The sequence below is a fragment of the Coffea arabica genome, chromosome 7e (genome assembly GCF_036785885.1).
Source record: "Coffea arabica cultivar ET-39 chromosome 7e, Coffea Arabica ET-39 HiFi, whole genome shotgun sequence".
Lineage (NCBI taxonomy): Eukaryota > Viridiplantae > Streptophyta > Magnoliopsida > Gentianales > Rubiaceae > Coffea > Coffea arabica.
The window spans coordinates 40,192,150-40,207,913 of NC_092323.1; the positions used below are offsets into that span (position 1 = coordinate 40,192,150).

General features: G+C 39.8%; 2 long non-coding RNA genes across 2 annotated transcripts; both read right to left on the bottom strand.

The window, feature by feature from the left end:
- Nucleotides 1-1,195: 1,195 nt before the first annotated feature.
- Nucleotides 1,196-3,454, bottom strand: LOC140011424 (uncharacterized). The gene is made up of 2 exons (XR_011818581.1): nt 3,147-3,454; nt 1,196-1,367 (listed from the first exon to the last, which is right to left on the bottom strand). It is a non-coding gene; the product is annotated as an uncharacterized lncRNA (long non-coding RNA).
- A 7,343-nt stretch (nt 3,455-10,797) lies between these two features.
- Nucleotides 10,798-13,013, bottom strand: LOC140011431 (uncharacterized). The gene is made up of 2 exons (XR_011818588.1): nt 12,750-13,013; nt 10,798-10,969 (listed from the first exon to the last, which is right to left on the bottom strand). It is a non-coding gene; the product is annotated as an uncharacterized lncRNA (long non-coding RNA).
- Nucleotides 13,014-15,764: the final 2,751 nt, after the last annotated feature.

The window sequence follows — 15,764 nt, forward strand, 5'->3', positions numbered from 1 at the left end:
AACTTTCCAACATTGGTTTGTCGACTTACAACATTCTTCGTCAATACCAAGTCACGTCATTTGAAGAACCGATCTCAAACTCATTGTTATAATATTTTGAGATCTGATTTTTGTATTTAGTTACTCTTATGGACATGCCTCTTCTAACAAATCTAAGTTGCATCTCATTTGTGACGACCCCACCTCCACCTAAAGCAAACCTGTGACGCCCCCACTTCTCCCTAAGGCGAACCAAAGGGTATCCGCGGAACGCCTGCCTAGCTCTCGCCAGGACTCAAGCAATTCCATTCAACTTATATCCGGACCACACAAAAAAAAAAATACAAATCGATAACCTAGATGCCATAATTGCGGAAATGTTCAAACTTAATAACAGTTATCCATTCTTCAAACCACCCGTCGATATACATAATACATTTCGTCCAAAGGTTACGTTTCCATACCAAAAGTACAATCCAAAGCCAAAGGCATAAACAAAAGTAATAGCAACCCTAAAACAAAAGCACATCAGGAGGGCTGCTCCATTTTACCTCCGAACTCAACCTGTTAAGGAAAACAAATCTACAGGGTGAGCAAAACGCTCGTGAGGCCAAGAACACACATGCAACCACATAGTTCAGATAACAAGCCCAATAACAATTCAGGTATTATCTTGCAAGTAATTAATAACACCAATAAACTGTAACCAGAAACAATTCAAGGATATAGAAGCTCTCAGGAGCTAAGTTCCACATTTGCCGACACCGTTTATATATCTTTCCGTGATGACTCTCCGTCAACCGGATTGATATTTTCATATCCGTAGTTCACCACTTACTTCCCATCCGTCCACCATACACCACTTCGGGCCCGCACTATATTTATAAGGCGATACTATACGAGTATGCCAAGCGAGATCTCTCAATAGATCAAGCTTATCATTTGAGTCTCATGGCTCACCGAGGTTCCCGACCAAGCCCATGCCGGCTCGAGTTCCAAGGTCGGCCTATGAGTTTGGGCGTCCCCCATTTGTCATGTAAATATCGAGGAGATTCACTCCATCGATGTATGCAATCATAGCATACCATTTCATGTATTCAAGCATTTGATAGGTTTAAGCAGACATTTCAAGTCATGTAAACCAAGCAAATCATGTTAAGCATGAGTCATTCGTTTCGAATGAGAACGAGTGCGATCAAGTACACACTCGACTCCATTTTGTCAAAATCAGTTAAGCTAAGCATGAAATCAGGTGAATCAAGCATGAATCAAGACTTTAGGGTTCAAGTAGGCATACACTTGACACTCACCAAGTTATGCAAGCAAGTAAATTGGAGGAAGAGTTCAAACTTCCACAGTAGGGTCCTCTTGGAGGTCCTCGTGCGTGCCTGAGCAAATAATAGTGAATTGTCACCCATATCCCAAATATCGAGGAATAATTCGTTCACTAGTATTACTCTAGGAAATTCCGTGAAAATGAACCTCAATTACTCGTAAATCGAGGTTCGAGAGAGGTTTGATAACATTCAACAATATTTAAGTCTTTATCCAGGAAATCGGGGATAAAACGTTTAGATAATATCAAAAGAATAAAGAGTTCTTGAAAAACTCTATTTCCTTGAAAGTTGGAAAATTTCAGTTTTGTTATGAATCTTTGAAAAATCGTAACTCACTCGGCATAAGTCGAGAATTGGAAAACTTTATACCGTTGAAAACCTCTTAGAAAGTACTGCAAGTTCCTAGAAGACACTTTTCCATGAATCGAAGTGGAAAGTGCTCAAAAATGAGCCTAAAGTTGCTGTTCCAAATCACCCAGGATTGAGCCGGGGTTGGTTTTTCGCTAACTTTGAAAATTCGGCAGAATTCACTCGTTGCAAACCAGCCCTTGAAATTTATAGATCAATTAGAGGTGCAAGTAAGGTTTAGGTCAGAACAAACGGATCAAGAATCGGAGTTTCGAGCACCAAGATATGGTAGCTCAAAGTTGGGAAAAATTCAAGACTGTTACAAAATTTCCAGATTTGGTTCCAACTTTGGACCTTTAGTTAAGTGCCGAAACGGACTTGGATTGACACCAAATTTTGCAGTATAATACTTCCATATGAAGGTTATCTCTCTACCAAATTTCACGGAAAAATACCCTCGGAAGGGTGGTCATTCAATCAACCAAAGTTTGGAAAAATCCTTAAGGCAATCTGCCTTTAAACTTTCATTACCCATTTCAAAACGTTTAATCAAGCAAACTATCCAATCATGGTTCATTTGTGAAATAAAGGCCTAAGAAACATCCATAATGCCTTTGGTAAGTGTTTGGTATCAAGAACATCAATTAACAAGTTCACTACAAGATCTTGTTCCAAACCAGTCCAACATTCGGTTTTTTTCCAAAACAGAGCAGTCCACTTGTTTCAGTCACAACTCAGTCAATTTAACTCGAAATCGAGCATGGCTTATGCTGTTGGAAAATACATTCATAGGGCTAAAATATCACAGAAGAAATCGTTTCCAAATTCGGCACCCATCTGGTTCAAATTCGGGCATCAAGTTGCTGCCTGAACACTTCATTCCAGATGAACAGAGCAACAGAACAGCGAACTTAAAACATTTGGTTCGGCTTGCTCACAAAGAATCAGAACGTGCATTATATACCAAATTAAAGCCAGGAATGTCTAGTTTCCAACGCCACCAACGGCACATGATTTCGACATCCGAGGACAGAGTTATAGCCAAAATACTACCACTGGTCAGAATCATACGCGAACAGTTTTCCAGACTTGCTAGTTTCTCAAGAAAAATTCATTTGCTCAATCAAACATCAATATTTTCTAATGAAAATTTTCACACATCTAATACATCCTATAAACATCCAATTCAAGCCGTTAGACCATTAAAAATTGGCCTGGAAATAGCCGAACAGAGCAGGGGCAAAATGGTCAAGTTTGGCCCTTGCTCTCTACGTGAGTTTTCTAGCAGTTTCCTTCAACAAATCCATAACTTAAACACTAATCTGATATCATAAACTTCATCAAGCATAGAATCAGCAACAACCCAAGAGTGGGAATTCATAGAGCCCACTTTTCCAACAATACAAGCTACTAGAGTGACGATTCTAGCTCAAATGCATAAATCAAACTTCATAAAACAAGTTTAAGGAGTTAGATGGCTACCTACTTTGATGGCTGTTCAGATCAGAAAATTTCGGTCCCTATGAAGCCTGAAGACAGCCGTGAAACTCCTCCCTTTTCCAGCCTAAGTTGTTGTCCGAGTAATGAGCTAGTTGTAGTTAAATTTTGAGAGAATTTGGTGGAAGTTTGATAGTGATTTGCATGGCTTTGGAAGAAAGAAATGGTGAGAGTCTTTGGTTGTTTCTCTGCAGCAGCTGGCCGACTATGAAGCTAGAAGAAAGGAAATGAATTGCGGTTCTGATGACTTCGCGTACGAAAGACGCTTGACGTCTATTATATTAATTACGTCAAATCAATTATGACTAGTGTCCTACGTGCGCGTTTTGTATCCGATTTCTCTTACGTTCGTTGCACTAGTGCACTAAACCTCTAGGGCCCTTATATTCATATAAATATTATTCATTCTTAATTGTCCCAAAATAATGGTCCAAAGTCCCTCAATTAAGCGCGCACGTGAAAACACGTATTTCTAATTTAGGCGTAATAAAAATTAAAACCTTTGAAAAATTCTTATAACGATCGTACCACTAGTTATTACTTGTGTGTTTAAACCTAAAATTGTCTATTTTAGGTCCATTGTATAGGTCTTAAATTTTTAGCTTATTGTAATCCCAATTGGCTAAAGTTTTTAGACACGTTTCCACTTTTTCGCTAAATAGGCTTATAAGAAAATACTTATTTATTTATCTATGTTTTTATTTTATTATTTTTAAAATGAGACACTTTAGAAATATAACGAACTATAAAATCATGTACTTAGGTCTAATAGGCTAGAAAATATTATTCGTGGCAAAAATCCAAATAAATAATTATTTTAGCCAAAATTAGGGATTTTAAAATAATGGAATTTTCGAATCCTCACATCCTCTTCCCCTTAAGAAATTTCGTCCTCGAAATTTACCTTGATTGATGAACAAGTCTGGATACTTTTCTCGAATTGCTTCTTCGACCTCCCAAGTTGCTTCCTCCAACCCATGGTTCTTCCAAAGGACCTTCACTAATGGTATCTGTTTATTTCTCAATTCCTTTACCTTCCTATCCAGAAGTTTAACCGGTTTCTCCTCATAGGTTAAAGTCTCATCAATCTCAACATTTTCCGGTTGTAAGACATGAGAAGGGTTCGGATGATATTTCTTAAGCATAGATACATGAAACACATTATGGATTCGAGATAAACTCGGCGGTAATTCCAACTTATAGGCTACACTCCCCACACGTTGGATGACCTTATAAGGCCCTACAAATCTTGGTTGTAATTTCTTTCCTTTTCCGGACTTCAACCTTGCTTTCAGAGGTGTAATCTTGAGAAATACCAAATCTCCAACATTAAACTCCAATTCTTTCCTCCGATTATCAGCATAACTCTTTTGGCGGCTCTGGGCAACCTGAATTCTTTGTCGTACCAACTTTACCTTTTCATTAGCTTCCTCAATCCAAGATACTGTGGTCGGATCTAGGATTTTTCGTTCACCTATTTCGTCCCAACAAATTGGAGACCTACATTTCCGACCATATAGTGCCTCGTACGGTGCCATCTGAATAGAAGAGTGGAAGCTATTGTTGTAGGCAAATTCCACTAAAGTTAAAAACTTACTCCAATTTTCTCCAAAGTCCAGAACACAAGTTCTTAACATGTCCTCAAGTGTTTGTATTGTCCTTTCCGACTGTCCGTCAGTCTGGGGATGATAAGTGGTACTAAAGTTCAATTTAGTCCCCAATACTTCTTGCATCTTTTGCCAAAACCTCGAAACAAATCTCGGATCCCTGTCGGACACAATACTCACAGGTATGCCATGCAACCTAATGATCCCATCCAAATATAATTTAGCCAACTTTTCCAACGGGTACTTCATGTTAATCGGCAGAAAATGAGCCGATTTGGTCAATCTATCCACTATTACCCAAATTGCATCATGGCCTCTCTGTGCTCTTGGTAACCCCGATACAAAATCCATAGTGATATTCTCCCATTTCCACTCAGGTATTTCTAGGGGTTGCAAAAGTCCTGACGGTTTCTGATGTTCGGCTTTAACTTGTTGACAAATTAAACATGTTTGGACAAATTGGGCAATTTCTTTCTTCATGTTCTCCCACCAATACAGACTCTTCAAATCCTGGTACATTTTATTCCCTCCTGGATGTACCGTAAACTTTGATCGGTGTGCCTCTTCTAAGATTTCCTTTCTAAGCCCTTCATCCTTTGGCACAACTACGCGATTCCGAAATCTCAATATTCCATCTGACCCCAAATTAAAATCTGTCTTGTCTTCCATTTTACTCTTTTCCACCCATTTTTGCACTTCCGTGTCCTTTTCTTGAAATTCCTTGATGCGTTCCACTAGAGTGGAAGTTACTATAATATTTTCCAAAATTACCTTCCTTGGTTCCAATCGAGGATTCCAGTAACTCACTTCCTCCAATAATTGAAACTCCTTAATCATCAATCCAGCCATTTGTACTTGACGACTCAAGGCATCGGCCACTACATTAGCTTTCCCTGGATGGTACTTGATAGTACAATCATAGTCCTCTAAAAATTCCATCCATCTACGTTGCCTCAAATTCAGCTCCTTTTGAGAAAACAAGTACTTAAGGCTTTTGTGGTATGTAAAAACTTCAAATGTTACTCCATACAAATAATGTCTCCATTTCTTCAAAGCAAAGACCACAGCCGCTAACTCCAAATCATGAGTCGGGTAATTCCCTTCATGTGGTTTCAATTTCCTAGAAGCATATGCTATTACTTTGCCATCCTGCATTAAAACACATTCCAGTCCTTCCTTGGAAGCATCTGTGTAAACCACAAAACTATCTTTTCCGTTTGGCAAAGCCAACACAGGTGCCCTTGTTAACCGTCTTTTCAATTCCTGAAAACTTTCCTCACACTTAGGACTCCATATAAACTTTCCATTTTTCTTGGTCAATTCAGTCATGGGTCCAGCAATTTTCGAAAAATCCTGAATGAATCTCCGGTAATACCCTGCTAATCCAATGAAACTTCGAACCTCGGTAGGGTTTTCCGGTCGTTTCCATTTTGAAACAGCTTCAACTTTAGCTGGATCCACTTTAATCCCTTCCTTAGAAATTATGTGTCCCAAGAAAGTCACTTCTTTTAACCAAAATTCACACTTGCTAAACTTAGCATACAATTGGTGCTCCCTTAAGGTCTGCAAAACAACTCTCAAGTGTTTCTCATGGTCTTGCACATTCTTAGAATACACCAAAATGTCATCAATAAAGACCACCACAAATTGGTCTAGATAAGGTTTAAAGACCCTATGCATTAGATCCATAAAAGCAGCAGGAGCATTCGTTAACCCAAATGGCATCACGGCAAATTCAAAATGCCCATATCTCGAGTTAAAAGCAGTCTTAGGTATATCCTTCTCCAAAATCCTCAACTGATAATAACCCTGCCTCAAGTCCAACTTAGAAAATACTACAGCCCCTTGTAATTGGTCAAATAACTCATCAATGTGGGGCAGTGGGTATTTATTCTTAGTTGTAACATTATTTAAACCTCTATAGTCTATACATATCCTCAAACTCCCGTCCTTTTTCTTAACAAACAAAACTGGGGCTCCCCACGGAGAATCACTCTCTTTAATAAAACCTCTTTCTAGCAAATCTTGCAGTTGCAATTTCAACTCCTTCAATTCGGCCGGAGCCATTCGATATGGCGTCCTAGAAATATGGTTTACTCCCGGGGTTACATCAATCTTAAAGGCTATTTCCCGTTCCGGGGGTAGGGACTCCAATTCTTCAGGAAAAACATCAGGAAAATCTTTCACTACCGGCATGTCCTCCAATTTCACCTTATCACTAGGGGTGTTAATAAGAAAAGCCAAATATCATTGGGCTCCTTTACTTAACAACTTTCGAGCCCGAATTCCTGAAACAAGTGCAGACGAGGCTAATTTCCCTTTTACATCCAGTTTCAGGGTTGCTTCTCCTGGAATACGCAACTCCACAACCTTAGTCCTACAGTTTAGCTGAGCATTATAACGGGCTAACCAATTCATTCCTAAAATTACTACGTATCCCTTAATCATCAATCTCATCAAATCAGCCGATAATTTTCGTTCCCCAATCCAGATTTCACAACCTTGATACACCAAATTAGCAATTAGACTTTGATCCCCAGTAGGCGTTTTAACCTCTAGATCATATGGTAACTTAATTGGCTTCAAGTTTATCCCACTGATGAAATTAGGGTTTACAAAAGAATGTGTAGCACCTGGATCAATTAAAACCCTAGCTAAACGGTGAAAAATCGGAATCGTACCTTCTACCACCTCAGTTGCCTCAGGAACTTGTTGATAGTCTAGTGCATAAACCCTAGGCGGTACTTTCGGTCGACTCCCTCCGGCACTAGTTTGCTTAGAAGCTGACTTTTCTGGCCTTTGGGTATCACCTCCCGTCTTCATTTTATTTGGACAGTTCGCAAGCTGGTGCTCGGTACTACCACAAGCCAGGCACTTCCCAGACTTCCTCCAGCAATCACTTTCAGAATGGTTTGATTTTCCGCAGTAACCACATGAAACTTGAGGGGTCACCGCTGAACCGCTAGAAGGTGCCCTTCTTGCCTGTGTCGGTCCACTACGACCTCCTCTAGATAAAGCTCCTCTTGAAGGCCCAGCAGTCCTTGGTCCTCCCATTCCTTTTCCCATTTTGGAAGGCTGCGCACTTTTACTAGCTTGTCCAGAAGCATTGCTAGAAAAATTTCTCTTTCTGCTATGGAAGTCTCTCACTTGAGACCTTGCACTTTCAACCCTTTGTACCTTCTCTAAAGCCTCAGTAAATGTAGAGATTTGGGCTGCGGCCAGGCCCTCTTGTATCTCCACATTAAGTCCCTGAACAAACTGTCTAATCCTTTTCCGCTCATTGGTCACCAGTTCGGGAGCATACTTTGAAAGCTTAGTAAATTTTCCTTCATACTCTGCTACACTAAGGGTTCCCTGTTTCAGCTTGATAAATTCATCCTCCCTCTTTTCTTGGATTAAGGGCGGAAGAAACTTTTCATTAAATTCCCTTGTGAAATTTTCCCAGGTCCAAGGGGTTTGAGTTCTCTCCCATTTTCCTTTTATCAAATCCCACCAAGCACGGGCTACCCCCTCAAATTGGAAAGCAGCGAAATTCACTCGCCTATCCTCAGTGTAGTCTAAAGCAGCGAATATATTGGTCATCCTTTCCAACCAATTCTCCGCCACCTCAGGATCAGGTTCGCCAAGAAACTTAGGCGGGTTAAATTTCAAGAATCTCTCTAAGGCTCTATCCATTCCTCTTTCCTGACCCCCAGGTTGGTTAAACGGTCCAGGGTCCTGTCTATCAGCCAAACGCTCTAGAATATCAGTCATCCTATTAATGGCAGTAGCCACTTGATTACCCTCAATATTTTCCTGACCTCGGATCGGTGCAGTTGCCGATCCCCGGTCACCCCCTTGAGGTTGGGCCTGTCTAGTCCCTCGCCCGCGACCTCGACCACGGTCTCGACCACGACCTCGACCACGGTCTCGACCACGACCACCTCTTAGTCCTTCCATGACCTAGGCGTGCCTAGTGCAAGAAATAAATAAATTATGCGATGCATAATAAAAAGCAGGAACCAAATAGGAAAACATTGGAATTAACAATAATTTACATTAATTAGCATATCCAGTTCATACAATTAGTAAGTCATGGGGTAGTCACAAAAATATAGCACACAGGTGCCACAAGAGTACTTTTAGTCACAGAAGACTAAAGTAAAGCTAGTGCCTCAGAAGTAGGCCACACAGTCATGCAAAATACAATGGCCTCAGCACTTAGCATCACCCCTGCTAATTCTAGTCAAAAAGTCAAAAGAGGTCGATCAAGCTAGACCTAGTCCGCAGCAGGACTACTAGGAGGAACCTCCTCCTCAGGATCCTCCTCCGGATCCTCCTCAGAATCCTGGGCTACCTCCATAGCCTCATCAACTAGTCTAGTGGCATCAGCTACAATATCGGAAGCCCGACTTCGGACCTCCTCTCTCAGCCTAGTAAGCTGAGCCCTAGTGCTCCGGAGCTTCTCGTTAACCACAGCAGATGTGGCAACCTCGCCCTCAATCACCTCCTCAAGCTCGGCGACCCTCTCGCCCTGAGCGCTCACCATCTGTCGAAACTCGTCCACCTCAGCCTGTAAGTCTAAGTTGGCAGTCACCAACTGACGACGCTCGTCGTCCAAGGCCTGTACAACATAGTTTGGGTAAGTAAAGGTCACCCCACAAGCACATCGGGGATATCTGTCAGTTGGGAAGTAGCGTACTCGAGCTTCCCCAGCCAAAGCTCAATAGAAGATAGGCCTAGGAGGCGCTATATGGCCATTAGCATGGCCATTCCCGTTAGCTGCCGGAACTCCATTTCCGTTGTCCATCCCTGCAACATAATAGCACCTTTTGGGTTAGAAATTTAAATCTCTATTTAGTTCCAATATCCTGCAATGCATGCCTAACCTAATCATTGGTTCATCCCAATTGTCACTTGAGGTAGGACTAACTTAGTTGCTAGCTCGCCTCAAGTATCACTTAGGGTATGACTAAGTCATCCCATATCGAGTCTTAAGGGTAGAGTATCTAATATGTTTCCCATATAGATCTCTAACCTAGCGCTCTGATACCAACTGTGACGCCCACACTTCTCCCTAAGGCGAACCAAAGGGTATCCGCGGAACGCCTGCCTAGCTCTCGCCAGGACTCAAGCAATTCCATTCAACTTATATCCGGACCACACAAAAAAAAAATACAAATCGATAACCTAGATGCCATAATTGCGGAAATGTTCAAACTTAATAACAGTTATCCATTCTTCAAACCACCCGTCGATATACATAATACATTTCGTCCAAAGGTTACGTTTCCATACCAAAAGTACAATCCAAAGCCAAAGGCATAAACAAAAGTAATAGCAACCCTAAAACAAAAGCACATCAGGAGGGCTGCTCCATTTTACCTCCGAACTCAACCTGTTAAGGAAAACAAATCTACAGGGTGAGCAAAACGCTCGTGAGGCCAAGAACACACATGCAACCACATAGTTCAGATAACAAGCCCAATAACAATTCAGGTATTATCTTGCAAGTAATTAATAACACCAATAAACTGTAACCAGAAACAATTCAAGGATATAGAAGCTCTCAGGAGCTAAGTTCCACATTTGCCGACACCGTTTATATATCTTTCCGTGATGACTCTCCGTCAACCGGATTGATATTTTCATATCCGTAGTTCACCACTTACTTCCCATCCGTCCACCATACACCACTTCGGGCCCGCACTATATTTATAAGGCGATACTATACGAGTATGCCAAGCGAGATCTCTCAATAGATCAAGCTTATCATTTGAGTCTCATGGCTCACCGAGGTTCCCGACCAAGCCCATGCCGGCTCGAGTTCCAAGGTCGGCCTATGAGTTTGGGCGTCCCCCATTTGTCATGTAAATATCGAGGAGATTCACTCCATCGATGTATGCAATCATAGCATACCATTTCATGTATTCAAGCATTTGATAGGTTTAAGCAGACATTTCAAGTCATGTAAACCAAGCAAATCATGTTAAGCATGAGTCATTCGTTTCGAATGAGAACGAGTGCGATCAAGTACACACTCGACTCCATTTTGTCAAAATCAGTTAAGCTAAGCATGAAATCAGGTGAATCAAGCATGAATCAAGACTTTAGGGTTCAAGTAGGCATACACTTGACACTCACCAAGTTATGCAAGCAAGTAAATTGGAGGAAGAGTTCAAACTTCCACAGTAGGGTCCTCTTGGAGGTCCTCGTGCGTGCCTGAGCAAATAATAGTGAATTGTCACCCATATCCCAAATATCGAGGAATAATTCGTTCACTAGTATTACTCTAGGAAATTCCGTGAAAATGAACCTCAATTACTCGTAAATCGAGGTTCGAGAGAGGTTTGATAACATTCAACAATATTTAAGTCTTTATCCAGGAAATCGGGGATAAAACGTTTAGATAATATCAAAAGAATAAAGAGTTCTTGAAAAACTCTATTTCCTTGAAAGTTGGAAAATTTTCAGTTTTGTTATGAATCTTTGAAAAATCGTAACTCACTCGGCATAAGTCGAGAATTGGAAAACTTTATACCGTTGAAAACCTCTTAGAAAGTACTGCAAGTTCCTAGAAGACACTTTTCCATGAATCGAAGTGGAAAGTGCTCAAAAATGAGCCTAAAGTTGCTGTTCCAAATCACCCAGGATTGAGCCGGGGTTGGTTTTTCGCTAACTTTGAAAATTCGGCAGAATTCACTCGTTGCAAACCAGCCCTTGAAATTTATAGATCAATTAGAGGTGCAAGTAAGGTTTAGGTCAGAACAAACGGATCAAGAATCGGAGTTTCGAGCACCAAGATATGGTAGCTCAAAGTTGGGAAAAATTCAAGACTGTTACAAAATTTCCAGATTTGGTTCCAACTTTGGACCTTTAGTTAAGTGCCGAAACGGACTTGGATTGACACCAAATTTTGCAGTATAATACTTCCATATGAAGGTTATCTCTCTACCAAATTTCACGGAAAAATACCCTCGGAAGGGTGGTCATTCAATCAACCAAAGTTTGGAAAAATCCTTAAGGCAATCTGCCTTTAAACTTTCATTACCCATTTCAAAACGTTTAATCAAGCAAACTATCCAATCATGGTTCATTTGTGAAATAAAGGCCTAAGAAACATCCATAATGCCTTTGGTAAGTGTTTGGTATCAAGAACATCAATTAACAAGTTCACTACAAGATCTTGTTCCAAACCAGTCCAACATTCGGTTTTTTTCCAAAACAGAGCAGTCCACTTGTTTCAGTCACAACTCAGTCAATTTAACTCGAAATCGAGCATGGCTTATGCTGTTGGAAAATACATTCATAGGGCTAAAATATCACAGAAGAAATCGTTTCCAAATTCGGCACCCATCTGGTTCAAATTCGGGCATCAAGTTGCTGCCTGAACACTTCATTCCAGATGAACAGAGCAACAGAACAGCGAACTTAAAACATTTGGTTCGGCTTGCTCACAAAGAATCAGAACGTGCATTATATACCAAATTAAAGCCAGGAATGTCTAGTTTCCAACGCCACCAACGGCACATGATTTCGACATCCGAGGACAGAGTTATAGCCAAAATACTACCACTGGTCAGAATCATACGCGAACAGTTTTCCAGACTTGCTAGTTTCTCAAGAAAAATTCATTTGCTCAATCAAACATCAATATTTTCTAATGAAATTTTTCACACATCTAATACATCCTATAAACATCCAATTCAAGCCGTTAGACCATTAAAAATTGGCCTGGAAATGGCCGAACAGAGCAGGGGCAAAATGGTCAAGTTTGGCCCTTGCTCTCTACGTGAGTTTTCTAGCAGTTTCCTTCAACAAATCCATAACTTAAACACTAATCTGATATCATAAACTTCATCAAGCATAGAATCAGCAACAACCCAAGAGTGGAAATTCATAGAGCCCACTTTTCCAACAATACAAGCTACTAGAGTGACGATTCTAGCTCAAATGCATAAATCAAACTTCATAAAACAAGTTTAAGGAGTTAGATGGCTACCTACTTTGATGGCTGTTCAGATCAGAAAATTTCGGTCCCTATGAAGCCTGAAGACAGCCGTGAAACTCCTCCCTTTTCCAGCCTAAGTTGTTGTCCGAGTAATGAGCTAGTTGTAGTTAAATTTTGAGAGAATTTGGTGGAAGTTTGATAGTGATTTGCATGGCTTTGGAAGAAAGAAATGGTGAGAGTCTTTGGTTGTTTCTCTGCAGCAGCTGGCCGACTATGAAGCTAGAAGAAAGGAAATGAATTGCGGTTCTGATGACTTCGCGTACGAAAGACGCTTGACGTCTATTATATTAATTACGTCAAATCAATTATGACTAGTGTCCTACGTGCGCGTTTTGTATCCGATTTCTCTTACGTTCGTTGCACTAGTGCACTAAACCTCTAGGGCCCTTATATTCATATAAATATTATTCATTCTTAATTGTCCCAAAATAATGGTCCAAAGTCCCTCAATTAAGCGCGCACGTGAAAACACGTATTTCTAATTTAGGCGTAATAAAAATTAAAACCTTTGAAAAATTCTTATAACGATCGTACCACTAGTTATTACTTGTGTGTTTAAACCTAAAATTGTCTATTTTAGGTCCATTGTATAGGTCTTAAATTTTTAGCTTATTGTAATCCCAATTGGCTAAAGTTTTTAGACACGTTTCCACTTTTTCGCTAAATAGGCTTATAAGAAAATACTTATTTATTTATCTATGTTTTTATTTTATTATTTTTAAAATGAGACACTTTAGAAATATAACGAACTATAAAATCATGTACTTAGGTCTAATAGGCTAGAAAATATTATTCGTGGCAAAAATCCAAATAAATAATTATTTTAGCCAAAATTAGGGATTTTAAAATAATGGAATTTTCGAATCCTCACAAAACCAAAGGGCTTAGTGGGCCGCCTATCCAACATCGTCAGGATTCAAACACTAACTTACTCACAAACCTTGGTTACAATGCAACCACCCAAAAGCAAGAATCACATCTCCAAACAACAATAACAAGAACCATTCTTTGACAAATACATGAGATAGTGATCGTTTCAATCTTAAGGTATATCGCTAGCTCAAACTTACAAAAGTTGAGTTTTCAAACTTACAAGGCGTAAACAAAACTAGAAAGTTGATACTATTACACTAAGGTAAAATATTTAGACAAAACTCGGCCCTTCTTAATCACTTGCCCAATTCCACGAAGGTCATGCAATCAATAATATTAATGACTTAATACACAAGCCATAAAGAATGCCAGGTATCACAAGATAGAGCAATTACACTTCAATCAAGTAGCAACACATTCATTAAAAGGATACCGGGCTCTCATGAGCTTGTTCAAGTTGCATGATCAAGATTCAAGATTTCTATTCACACTCAGTCAACTTTATTCCATAATACTATCAAGTAATTCACCACTTCATGCCATTCTTCAACCACCGTTCAACCATCTATCAGGCTAGCACGTCAAATTCAAGAAGGGTAATACACGAGTATACCGGCTCCAGATCAAGTTCAAGAGCTCAGGTGCAAGTTCAAGTTCAAGTCCAAGTGACAAGACCTATGGTTCACTAATCTCATTGACCAATCCCTTGCCGGCTCCATTCGACCAGTTAGCCAATGGGGTTTGGGGCCCCAAGCATGCAATGGAGTCATTGGAACAACAGCCCAAATGACTATCAAGTCAAGCACAAGTAAAGCGACGTATTTAATACAAATATTAGGAATCTAGTTATGAAGGGTCGAGTATGAGAAGGTACATCCTCGCCCAAGCAATATCAATTCAAGGGCAAGTATCTCAACTAAGCAAACATGCCATTCAAGCAAGGAAACATGGCACGTAAACATTTCACAAGCACTTAAAACACTCACCATTGAAAGCAAAGTTCAAATGTCCGTCTCGGGTGCAACTTCGATCTCACTTCCAAGTCCCAGAATCAAGTAAATAAAGTACAATAAGACCTACTACTCCAAGCCACACATTTAAACGAACTACTTCCAAGTCCCAACTAAGAAATCTCAAGTTTTCAGATTTTTTCTCACTCACAAACTCTCCCCAAAACGCATGGTTTCTTGCTCAATTCAAGGGGAAAATCTATGTACATGTTAGGTCAATGATTCAAGTAAAAGGTAGTGCGAAATATCTCATTTTCATCCACCAATTAGGGTTTAAAACTATCCAAAACAGTTTTGTTTCTAGGATGGAAATCCAGCACTTAAAACAGGAAAAAGTGAGGTTTTTCACCTCTTAAACTTATCATATTTTGCGCAAATCCATCACCCATGTTAAGGTTAAAGTACAATCATGTGTATAAGGCATCAATATGATAATTTCACCCCACAACTTCAAGTGAAAGGGTGGCTGCAGAAAACTTCTCTCTCTCTTCGGCCAGCTTGAGCAGAATTTCAGCTAAGAAAACAGTGAGAAAATGGAGTTTAAACCACTTAAAGTCCATGATTTTGGTTCAAATCCAACACACACTTGTAGTTTAAAGTCTTATAGAGTGTTTTGAGTAAAATTTAGCTTAAAATCGTCGTGAAAAATTTAAAGTCCAAGCTGAAATTGCCAATCCCTGTTTTCGGCCAGCAAGCAGAAAATTTTTCCAATTTTTTTTCAACATTTATCCAACTAATCAATCAATTTTTGGTTCAATCAATTTTTAACCAAAAATTCCTAACAAATCTACAAGGCTTCATTCCTATCATGTTAATAGATACATATAACCATAAATCTTAACAAGTAAAGCCACCAAAGTTCATTTAAACATCCAAACCCTAAGTTGTTATCTCAAGAAGTCAAGAATCAAATTCAAAACCAACAACTTGGGAAACTTCTAAGATACACCACAAGATCTAGTCTTTAAGCCCACAAGATCAACTTATCTTAAACATAAGAAAAAAAAAAGAAACGTAATCTAGTATGTTTACCTCTTTTGATCCACCAAACAAGATGAAATCAACCCACAAATCCACCAAATCTTCTTCCTTCCAAGCTTAAACCAAGGATGAGTGAAGTAAT